Raw genomic sequence first — 13,032 nt, forward strand, 5'->3', positions numbered from 1 at the left:
GTTTACTTAGTCACTCTTACCGCCATGGGAGGAGATAAAAAAGAAGACCTAGAAGTTGAGGACATCACAGTAGTCAAGGACTTTGAAGATGTATTCAGGCCGTTAGAAGGATTGCCTCCACCAAGAAGCTATCCTTTTACCATAAACCTAGAGCCAGGAGCTACCCCGATTGCTAAGTCGTCGTATCGCATGGCACCAGCCTAGTTAGCTGAACTCAAGACTCAGCTAGAGGACTTGCTAGAAAAAGAATTCATTCGACCAAGTTCATCGCCATGGGGAGCCCCAGTACTGTTTGTCAAGAAGAAGGACGGGAGCATGCGCTTATGTATTGATTACCGAGGAATCAATAACATCACCATCAAGGACAAATATCCGTAGCCACGGATTGACGAGCTGTTAGATCAACTCAGAGGAGCAAGCTGGTTTTCGAAGATTGATTTAGCCTCTGGCTACCACCAAATTTCGATCTCAGAGCCAGATGTGATGAAGACAGCCTTTCGAAGAAGATATGGCCAGTACGAGTTCGTAGTGATGTCATTTGGACTTACGAACGCGCCAGAAGCGTTCATGCGACTCATGAATGAAGTTTTTCATGACTATTTGGATCAATTCGTGATAATATTCATTGATGACATCCTTATATACTCACGGAGTGCTGAAGAACATGGGAACATTTGAGGAAGGTGTTAGAACAACTAAGGGAGAAGAAGCTGTTCGCCAAGTTCAGCAAGTGCAGATTTTGGCAAAGGGAGATTGGGTTCCTAGGACAACGAGTCTTAGAACAAGGAGTGTCCGCCGACCCAGAGAAGATTGCCGCGATCCAGGATTGGCTAAGGCCAACGTCCGTGATAGATGGTCCGAAGTTTCTTAGGCCACGCAGGCTATTACCAAAAATTTGTAAAAGGTTTTTTGTCTATCGCTAAGCCCTTGACACGACTCACCGGAAAAGGAGTACCATTCATTTGGAGTGAAGAAGTGGAAGAAGCTTTTAAGAAGTTGAAGGAAGAACTCACTACGGCACCTATCTTAGCGTTGCCAGAGCTAAATCAGCCTTATACCGTGTACACTGATGCATCAAGAGTTGGAGTAGGATGTGTTTTGATGCAAGGAGACAAGGTAATTGCCTATGCCTCAAGGTAATTACGGAAGCATGAAGAGAATTACCCCACACATGACCTAGAGATGGCAGCCGTGGTGTTTGCGCTAAGGATATGGATATCATACCTATATGGAGAAGCGGTTCAGGTATTTACAGATCACCAAAGTCTTAAATACTTGTTCACGCAACCAGACCTCAATTTACGCCAGCGAAGATGGATGGAGTTCATTGCCGATTACGACTTGAAGATCCAGTACCACCCATGCAAAGCAAATGTAGTGGCAGATACACTAAGTCGCCAGAAGGTAGAAGTTGATGTCGAACGAGATGTGGAGTCCCTATCCAACGAGCTGAAGAAGGTAAGGCTATTAGCCTTTAAAGGAGAATCTAGTGAGCTGTTGGGTATACAAGCCGTTACTCAAGCAAGTCTAGTTCAACGAATCCACGAAGAGCAGTCCAAGGACGAGCACCTGAAGAAGATAGTTGAAGAATTGAGAAGTTTAGACGGACCGAATGCTAGTGGTTATCACTTAGCAGATGACGGCACTTTACTTCTTAATGGGAGAATCACCGTACCTGACCGGATTGGACTGCGACAGGAGATCCTCAAAGCAGCCCCTAGCTCAGCATTGAGTATTCACCCAGGAAGCACAAAGATGTACAAAGATGTGCGTAGGTATTACCATTGGCCCGGATTGAAGCGATCCGTAGCAAATTGGGTAAACCAGTGTGATGCATGTCAATGCATCAAGGTGGAGCACCGAGTACCAGCAGGATTACTTCGTAACTTTCCCATACCAACATGGAAGTGGGAGTCTATCTCGATGGTTTTCATCACCGGACTACCAACAAGACAAGGAAGAATCAACGATGCAGTATGGGTAGTGGTCGATCGTTTAACAAAAGTCGCCCACTTAGTTTTGGTGAAGAGTACAGATCAAGCGCCAATTTTAGCGGAGAAGTATATTGACGAGATCTTGAAGCTACATGGAGTGCCTGCCAACATCGTCTCTGACTATGATCCAAAATTCGCATCAATATTTTGGAAGGATTTGCAGAGGGCGCTAGGAAAGGATGTTCATATGAGCACCTCATTCCACCCGGAGACCGATGGGCAGACAAAAAGGACTATCCGAACCATAGAAGACAGACTATGTGCATTGGAATGGTCTACGGATTGGGAAGAAAATCTACCGTTGGTTGAATTTGCGTATAACAACAGTTATCATTCGAGCATCGGTATGTCACCGTTCGAAGCAATGTACAAAAGACCTTGTCGAACGCCATTATGTCGGACAGAAGTTGGAGAAAGGACGAGTTTCAACTACAAGCTGATCGATGAGACGACGGAGAAGATCAAGTTTATCCGAGAAAGTATGAAGAAGGCTCAAGACCGCCAAAAGAAGTATGCAGATCGGAACAAGCGAGAAGTGGAGTTTGAAGTTGGAGATATGGTGTATTTGAAAGTTGCACCTCAGAAAGGGAAGTACAGGTTTGGTAAAGTTGGAAAGCTCGCGGTAAGGTTCATAGGACCATACCTGATTGAAAAGCGAGTTGGTGAATTAGCCTACCAGCTATCTATGCCAGAAGTTATGCGACTGCATAAAGTCTTCCATGTTTCACAACTACGGAAGCATGGACCTGATACTAACATGATTGTACCCGAGCCTATTGAGGAGTTGAAGACCAATATCACATACCCAGAAGGACCATTTGGGATTGGAGAATGAAGTACGCAGAAGCTGAAGAACACGAGTATTCCTCAAATTCACGTATTCTGGGGAAAGCAGAAACGCAAGGTCACTACATGGGAAGATGAGGATAGGATTCGAGCCAAGTATCTGCAACTCTTTATGGAAGAAGACGAAGCAGGGCAATCTGATCATTATAGAATTCGGGTAGAATTCTAATAAGGGGGACGGGAGAATGTAAGACCCTCACCACGGGGTAAATTTCAAATTAAAAACCTCTGGCCAAAGGACCCGGAAATGATGAGGAAAGAAGACAACGAAGAAAGGTAGAAGAATTGCTGAAGAAATGCCCGAGAAAATGTTGACGGACCGAGAGATGGCCATGTACCGTACCATGTACCATGTGCCGTACAATGTACCGTACAATGTACCGTACCATGTACCATACCATGTACAGTACCGCGGACGTACCATGTACCGCAGGACAGAGTTGTCCGAGGCGTACCGCAGACCCGAGACGTACCGTAGAGTTGTCCGTGACCGTGCCGCGACACGAACCATCGACTGCACCGCGATGTCGCTAGCCGAGCAGATAAGAGTCAAAGGATTAAGGAACTTATGTCTCCTTAATTGACCAATCAAAATTCATGCAAAAAGTGAAAAAAACATAATCATTATGTTTTACAAAATTGGCCAATCAAAATGCATGCAAAAGGAGTGTGAGACAAAGGATAAGAAGTGGTCATTATTTAACCAAGTAATGCATTTCTCACCAAGTACTATCTAGAAGAGAAGGAGTGGTGAAGAATCGGCCAAGTAATGCATTTCTCACAAAGTATTATCTAGAAGAGAAGAAGTGGTGAAGAATCGGCCAAGTCTTTGCATTTTTCACCAAGCTTTCAAGGAGACATTCTCACCAAGTTTTTGAAAACTTGGTCACCAAGTTTTGAAGCTCGCCATGCATTGGCTCATTTCGCCGCCCAAAATCTCTAGAAAAGGAACCTCACTTCTCTTTATTTTCGCAAAAACAAGCTAAATAAAGAAGAAGGAGAGAAAAGAGAGAAAAGAGAGAAAAGAGAGAAAAGAGAGAGGGTTGAGAAGGAAGAAGGCGTGAAGAAGAAGAGTGTGAAGGAAGGAGAAGATTAAGACAAGACTATCGACTGCTGCCAAGACTGTTGCATCGAGAAGCAACTCGATTGCAACAAGGAAGATCCGAAGTGCCGCCAAGGGAGAGACGTCGCCAAGAGAATCCGTTCACTCCACCAAGAGTTCGCCGGTATTCTATGAGTCCAGGCACATTCACCGAACTAGATGGAGTCTAAAGACTTCCGTCTAGTAAATGGTTTGCATTGAGCATATAGTTGCATTTTTCTTGAATTTATCTTTGTGATTTTTCTTGGTTAAATGCATGTGCTGTGAGGTTACTCTCGTTGCTAGTTCGAAATGTTCTAGTAATAGAGAAGGTAACTTAATTGTGAGGTTACTCTCGATACTAGTTTGAAATGTTCTAGTATTGGAGGTAGTAACTTGGTTAAGATACTTGTAAAATTATGACCTTAAAAACCATAAAAACTCAAGTATCAATCGGTTGAAGTCTTAAGGTGTTTAGTCCGCGAGAAATTCTGGCTAGCATAGTAAGACTGGGGTATGGCTGTCCTCAGACTATTTCCGTACCAGCATGCAGCCGCGTCATATAACCCATGTGCGTTGAGTTGTAGGGTTGGTATGAAGAGCTCGGAGGTTACTGGGTTCGCTACCCTGGCCGAAGCTGTCTACACGACGGTGTAGCTTGCATGCCTTTTTGGTTGCAATGCGGAGGTGTTGAGGAGAGGAAGCATACCGGGCCAATAAATTAAAAATTGTTAAAAAAATTTTAGATTTTACTCAAGTTTTATTGCTTTGAGTTGATTGATTGCTTGCTAGATTTATTTGCTTAATTAACTCATTATCTTCTGCATGCTATCTCTGATTGTTTGATTGTTTGCTTGCTTGCATGTTTGATTGTTTGATTGCTTGTTTGATTGCTTGCTTGCTTGATTGTTGTTTTGGGGATTTGGGGTTGGGTATTTATTTTCTGCAGGAACCCTGTGACTCACTAAGTAATATTAGATTACTTATGATAAAAATTTGTCTTGCAGGTAACCTTAGAGGGGATTAGAGGGTGTGGTGAACGATAGGACCCCGGAGTAGATTTTGTGTGTCTGTTTGTAAAATCAAGTATGTTTTATTATGTAACCGAACCTTTGGCACTAGGCCTGATCTTCGAACCTTATTATCTTTTGGGTACTTATTTTGTAATAAACTCTTTATATATTAATACAATCGGATTTTATATTCGTACGAGTAATAATTGATATAGACTTTGTCCAAGTCGGCTCAACGCCTGGGATGTCCCAAGGGTTGCAAAGCCTGAATGATGTCCCAGTCGGATGAAAACCCCGCCGATGGACTGGCTAAGGATCCTGATTCGTTCTCGAACCTCGGCCGGATAGTCGGTGGGCGTTTTCAAAGTGGCTTCCTGGGGCGGCCCGTGGCCTGTCCGGCCATAGTACGGTTCAGGGGCGTTACAGTAATAGCAAACACAAATTGAATTATAAGAGAAAAAACTATGGCTAGGACTAAAGAAGAGATTGGAGTTTTGGTTTTCCTAATAACTATTGCAAATAAATAAAACTAAATAAAAGCGGTTTAAAACTATAAGACTAAGGCGTTGGGCGTTTTGGGAGTCATCTCAGGGTTTTCATGGTTCTAAGCAATATTAAGTGTAAGATCTAACAAGTAAATACTAATTTTCGGTCTAGGTTCTCAACTACGAAACACTAATGAACTAACAAGCTATTCTCATAGAATGAAAGTCTAAAGTCTTCATACTCCGTTACTCAACTTTCGCAGGCAACGACGCATGTCAACCAGCTAGTTAAACAAGTTTGTTACATTCACCAAACTTCGCAACTCAACTTACGCAGGTTATGAGCAAGGTTTCAGTATAACACTAGTTCGGAGAAGTAGGATAACGCGGTTAGCGCTCTCATTCTCTAGATCAGTACTTGGTGATCAATCCAAGCATAAGCATTAAGATAAAGATGTCCCAAAAGAACTCTATAATAAAACCGAATATAAGATCTAACAACCTAATTGAAGCGAACCATGAATTCCCCTTGAATCACCAAAAGTGAATCATTAAACAAAAAGGGATTCAGAGAAAACTTAACTATTTGTCACAAAAGTAACTTGATCCCAAAAGCAATGTAAGTATGAAAGAAATAAAGAAGAGTAGAGATTTGGTGTCTTCGGCGATGGCTTCTAAGAGGTGATGAGAGAGGGCGAGCTTCGACGGTGGTAGAGGAATCTATGGTCGTCTCTAGATCGGCTGCTGGTGGTGTGGATGAAAAACTTAGACGCACCAAGAAAGCACACCTCAAAACCCTAGGTCTTAAGAGTATTTATAGGGGTTTGTTTAGGTTTAGGGTTTTGTAAGGGTAGAAACGTTTTCTCTTCATAAGTGCAGGACAAGGGGCGGCGAAAGAGGCTTCTGGAATGTGGAGGAGGCTTGGACTGGGCCGCAGTGGTGGTCGCAGGTCAGGCCTTGAATGAAAGCCCATCGGCTGGTTGCTTCTCTATACGTCGGTTTATAACACGTCTCGGTCAATCGGGCATAACTTCCGGATGAATGAATGGATTGACTTGATTCCACATCGAGGAGAAAGATGACTCTTCCAGATTTCCATTGACACCATGCATGATATATTTTGAGTTATGGAAGCTCTTCAAAAGTTGCCCGTATTATAAAGCTCTGAAACTTTCCTAAAACGTATTTTCCTTGTCTTTTGGTCCAAATTTCTATAAAACCTGTAAAAACTTATTGAAACCTGAAATACTTGATAATAGACATTTTATACATGAAATCTCATCAAACTCTTCCTAAATGCATATGAAAACTATAGCTAATATGAGTAAAATAATGATGTTATCAAAGAACCCTCAACTCCACAACTTCACAATTCCATAAGTTCTTCCTAAACCCTAAAACTCTGTCTTTCTAACTTCTTTCTCTCTAAATTGGGTTTTTCAACCTTGGTGGACTAATCCTTTTCGATTTCGAGTTCAATATCTCTCTCGTTTCAAGTTTTCACTAATGGCCCCAAAGATGAAGACATATCAAAAGAAGGGATCTAGGTCTACCTCCGCCGCCGCCAGAACTAGAGATGACGGCACCGATGCTCGCGACTCCCAAGGAAGAGGAGACGTTTTCCACATTCTCAACCGCTGAGTGGACATTTCCAATCTCCCACCTGATGCTCAACCCGATCGTCCACCCGAGTAGGCACTCGAGTAGCTGATCGTGTAGACACCCGAGTTCGCTCTCCTAGCCCAATAGCGGTTGCAATCCGCCGATCTCCTCGACATAGAGACCTGTCTACGTCCGAGAGAACCATATCTGACCTAATGGAGGTCGATTCTGATGCCGAAGGAGGAGAACCAGAGGAGATCCAAACCTCCAGGTTGATAAGCAGAGCTGCGGTTGCGAGGGAGAAGAGACCAGCCTCTGAAAAGGCTGAGAAGGTGGCCAAGAGAGCGGCGAAAGAAGAGGATCGAGACACGGAGGAGAAGGGACATGACCAAGAGGAGGAGCAGATAGAACACACCCGATTGGCATCGAGGAGAGAGGTGGAGACTCCGGCCAAACTCTTCAAGGTCCTCCTCAAGATGACCTTCATTGGTACCCGCTGCCCCCACCGCAAGACGATGAAATAGTTGGGGATCACTAGAGATGTCGAATTCCTTTTCGACATGTGCCACCTGGGCCAGATGATCTGAACCAACCTCGAAGCTTATGAGGAGGAGACGATTCACTTCCTTTCCACGCTGCGGTTACACTACTTTGAAGAACACCCGACCCGATGGGGGGGATTAGGTTCATCACTTTCTCCGTGCGCAACAAGGAATACCGACTTACCTTCAAGGAGATGGAGAAGCTGTATGGTTTCAAGGCTGGGTGTGGAGAAACATGGAGGTGAGCAAGGAGGAGATGAAGTCCCTATGGCTGACGATAGGAGACAAGCTTCCCTACAAGTCTAGAAGCTCCAAATCTGCTCAAATAAGGATCCCTGTTTTGAGGTACTTTCACAAGTCTCTAGCTTGCACCTTATTCGCTATGAAGGAGACTGGGAATGTGATTGATCATGAGCTCCAGCTGCTAGACATTGCCTTGGTGGAATATTAGACAATGCTAGGGACGGTAAACCGCTAATAGGGGATGTAGCGGACACTAGCATGATCTTTGTGTTGCTCGATCAGTTCCTCTATCTGAAATCTTGGGAAATGAAAACCGAAAGAAGAGAGGGAGCTGGAGAGATCTCCATAGGAGGATTGGTCACACCAATTTTGGTAGCTTGCGATGACTATGATTTTGAGGAGTATGTTTGCTCTCAAAAGCAACCTGTTGGGGTGAGAGAAGCTCACAAGAGGATTGGATGGTTTAAGAGGATGAACAAGTTCCTGGCTAGGAAGGTGAAGGACCTTACCGGCACAGTGAAGGTGATGGGAGGACAGATCAGGGAGTTGCAAGACAAGGCAAGCTGTGCCTTAGCTCCCACTTCGGCTTATGCACCCACATGGATGGGTAGAAGCGTACCACTAGGAGGAATATGAGGATTGGCACCTCCAGAGCCCCACAGGGCATCATATTACGAGCCCCAAGTAGATGAGGATGTCACCAGACCCGATAGATCGCGGAGAAGCCACTCAGATGCCTATCCGACGCCTAACCTGATGGGGTACACGATGCCGTACTTGATGCACCCTGCGAGCAGCTACACGGGTGACCATTCCAGACCTCTCCCACCATACCCTTCGTACTACCCGATGCTCTACCCGATGACCTATGTGATGCCTTACCCGATCAACCCCTCGGATGCTGGTCCGAGCAAGTCGTCCGTGCGAATAACCGAGCTTTCTGATGAGCGAATCTCGACACCTGCTGAAGCCGGTGACGATCCTGGGTACACATTGGCAAGCATGGAGGCTGCCACAACCTCCTTCTTCACCAACCCATGAGGTATCACTTTCATCCAAACCATTGTTTATACCATTGCATTTCAAATTTTGTTTCATTTTGTGTGATTCTGAAACTTCTTTTTCAGACTTTTATTTACACAAGGGACTGTTTAATTTAAGTTTGGGGGAGGGTCTGAGAATTTATATAACATTGTGTTTTATTTTCTTATTTTTCTTATTTCAAATTTTTGCATGCTAGTTTTATTCATTTGAGTCTGCATCTATTTGCATAAAAAAAACCCAAAAGTTTTTGAAATTTTTTTTAAAAAATATAATAAAAAAAGAGTGTTCATATAGTTGCATTTCCATATTAGGATTGAGTCTAGATTGCTTCATATAAGATTGTTGCATATGCATTTTAGGGGATAATGATTAAAACCTCCTTGTTTAAAGCCAAACCTTATGATTGAAGCTATAGCCCTTAATCACAGTTCATTGTTGCTAGATCAATCTTTGGAAAAAAAATGAAAAATCTTTGTTTAAATCCTTTTGTCTTTTGAAAGCTTCCTCCACTTGTGTGAAACTTGCTTGAACATTGCATCATCTCAATATTATTGGACTTAACCTGAACTTAAACTGTCTTGCTTATGGAATTTGAATTCTTGCTCATGATAACTCTAATCTCGGGTTAACACTCCATTTTCACCAATCTTTTCGTTTAACCCGATTTGTTTTTCCCTACCCTTGAACCCAAACCTTTATTTCAAACTTTGTTGTGAATTTTTGAGTGAGGCCTTTTCATTGTGCTATAGGTTGTGAAACCTTGAGAGTATTGAGAACGACAAAAAACTGGCTCTTGTTTTAGTTAAGTTTAGAATCATTTGGACTAGCTAATAGAATCGGTTTTGAAAGATAGGTTGTTAGCATGATTATTTGGGGTTGGGTGGAGGATTAAAGAGAAATTTAAAAAGAAAGTCTCTAAGGTTCGGTTTAATTAGCTCTAAGTCTCTAAGTAAAAAAAAGAGAGAAAGAAAAAGATCTTGCTATAGTCTCCTAGAAAAAGAAAAAAAAAATAATATCGGAATTTTATTAGGAGTTTAGCAAAGAAATAAAAAGAGATAAAAAAAAGAGAAAGAGAGCTAGATGTTTAAAGTATAGACCTTAGGGATTATAAAAAAAAAATTAAAATCAAGGATGTGGGTAGTTCTATTCTAGGGGGTTTAATAGAAAAAAAAAGGAAAGTGAATGAGAAAAGGGTAGATTATCAAGAGTTAAGCTTTGTATGCCCAAATTGTTCTCAATCTTAGATAGTTTTCACAACTGTCTAGCATTTCATCTTTTGAGAGAAAACCACCCAAAGATATTCTTTGAAACCACCCCACCAAAAAGCCTTACCCTTGAAACCGATTGAGCTTGATTCGCTTTCCATTTGCAAGAATTCGCCAAACACTTTAATGAATGTGAAAGAGATGTTCTTTGGAATTGCAAGTCTTTACTAATAGTTGGAGGTTGAACTAGATCGATGCATGATAATAAGCATAGAAAAATATTTGTAAGTATGATGATTGATCTTAGCACCGTTAAACTATCTTTGAGGACTATAGCTTGAATCCTTCGCTTAGCTCAAAAGGTTATGAGTCCCATTTTTAACCCTGATCCACCTACTTCCTTGCTAAAGGACTAGCAAGATTTAAGTTTGGGGTTCTGATAACTCTCTAATTAACATGTTTTAGGCATCCCTTTTTGTCCATATTTTGCATTATATATACCATAACCTTAGCATTTTTAGGTCATTAACTGTAGGAATCCACATTTAGGCCATTTAGGGTGTTGCATTCTTGCATTTGCATATTTTTGATGAAAACAGGTGCTTTAGGGACTAAACTGGGGAGAAACAAGGTCAAATCTGAGCATGTACCTGAAAGAGCTATGGAGCAGGAAGAACAGTCCGAATACCAACCCGATCGAAGAGGATTCAAGGGCAGGAAGAACAACCCGAAGACCTATCCGAGGAGTAACCCGACCACATCCTCGAGCACCGCCTCGAGCAGACCCTCGGGCAGGACTGGGCAGCTAGGTTTAATGGGTTTCCATATATAAACCCCCCTCTTCTTCCTCTCGCCGTAGCACGCCGCAGACCCTCAACACAAAGAGCGAGAGCTTCAGAGAGAGATCTTGAGCGACTCAAACTCTTTTTCCACTTTGTTAGGACTTATTTTAAATTTCTTTGTTATCCTTTTAGATTTCTACTATGTACTCTTACTTCTATCTTGTTTTTCAATACAATGCAATTTTCGTTTATCTTTGTTTTTATGTTTTCTGCAATGAGATTTGAGTAGTGAAACAATGTTTCTAGGGATGGGATAGACAATTATGTGTTTTTGATCGGTTAGGATGTCTTAGCTTGGTTGTTTATTTTATATAAGTTCCCTTCTAGATTGGTGTTCTGAATGCTGTCAATAGACCGACAGGTTGAGATTAGATCTAGGGTGTTTTGCCATCGAGAGATGTAGCTGAAATGCTTGAATCAATCAATGCTAGAGATTTACTCACTTAGCCTAAGAGATTAGATGTGTAAGGAGTTTATTGACAATAATGAATCAGTTTGTATTGCCTGCTTGGTCATGTTTCTCCAACGTGAGTTGGGTAGGGGAGTGATTAAGGTTGATTGTTTCTATCACGAGAGTGTTTTAACAAGATTTTAGAGATTCATTGTCTAGGGAATATTTGCTTGAGGCATGTAGGACATCCATACTGGTCAGGAACACTTAGTAGTCGATTACCCCATCCTTAGGATATTTCGTATCTTGATTGTTTACGCTTTTATTCATAAGTCGACCCTACACCCGAGCTGGTATACGATCACCATCTTCAAGTATACCTTCGAGCTGTTCATATTTATTTACTTTACCCGATCATGTACTCGAATGCTTGCATCGAGTATTTAGTTCGTGTGGTTCTTGTTTCTTTAATTTCTTTTAATTATTCTAGGATTGTTAGATCAAACCCCAACTCTTGCTTGGCTTGACTTGTTTGTTCTGATCAGATCTTATCTGCTAGTATAACAACCATTTGGATTGATAACCCTTTGTACTACAACTGTATAGGGAATTGATACCCTGGGTGAAGACCCTGAACTGAGGATCAATGAGAAACTGGAGGATCTCGGCTCTTTCATGTTGTCATGTTCAATAGGCCTTCGGATCTTCAGTCAGTATCATGCCACTTTCAGTTGCCAACAAGATGGGTTTCAGCAGTTTTAAACCAAGCAGCCTGTATTTGGTCCTAGGTGATAGGACAATTAGGCATCCCATTGGTATCCTGGAAAACTTGCCTCTCAGGATCGGAAGAGTAGAGATTCCTACCGATTTCATGATCCTTGACATGGATAAGGAACCAAAAGATCCACTAATCCTAAGAAGACCATTCTTGGCAACAGTAGGTGCAATGATTGATGTGAAAAAAGCATTGAGCATGGAGAGCACATCAAGATGAGATTTGACATCAAGAATGGAATAAAAAAGCCAACCATCATTGGCTAGGTCTTCTCCATTCAAACTATGCCAAGGACAATAAGGCGTCGCCAAGAAGTTCATGCTAAATTTGCAGGGGAACCAGGACAAGAACCGAAAAATCCGCTGAATCAGTCAGTTATAGTGGAGAGGATTCCAGAACCTCCTTCCCAAAATCAATGCTTGAAGAGCATGAAAAGTCAAGCTTAGTGACATAAAACAAGCTCACTTGGGAGGAAGTCCCAAAGGTATCTTTCAATCTCTTTTCATTTGATTTTATTTATCTCATTTTGTTTAATTTGGATTTTACAATGTTTTTCTGCTTTTATAAGGTTTTTTTAAAAAAAAAAGAAATTTTGAGGGAACCCGAGGCTGTACCCGACATGCCTGATCGTGTTCCCACTCGGGCGGCGAGTGGAGTCTGAATTCAACAAAACTCTAACCCACTCTCAGTGAAGCCCTAGTAGCCGACCCTCTCTATTTAAGGAGTCCCGAGCCTCTACTCTCCAACATCATAAATCCATAAGTTTTCTCTAAACTCTAGAAATCGAGTTTTTCAATCTTGGTGGACTAACCCTATTGATCTCGGTTTAGTATATTTTCTTCTTTTAAGGGACACTCACCATTGGCTCCAAAGATCAAGACATACCAAAAGAAGGGAACCAGGTCGACCTCCGCCGCTGCCAGAACCGGAGGAGACGGTATCGATGCTCACGATTCTCGAGGAGGAGGA

Source organism: Camelina sativa, chromosome 11 (genome assembly GCF_030686135.1).
Source record: "Camelina sativa cultivar CO46 ecotype springtype chromosome 11, ASM3068613v1".
NCBI classification, from domain to species: Eukaryota; Viridiplantae; Streptophyta; class Magnoliopsida; order Brassicales; family Brassicaceae; genus Camelina; species Camelina sativa.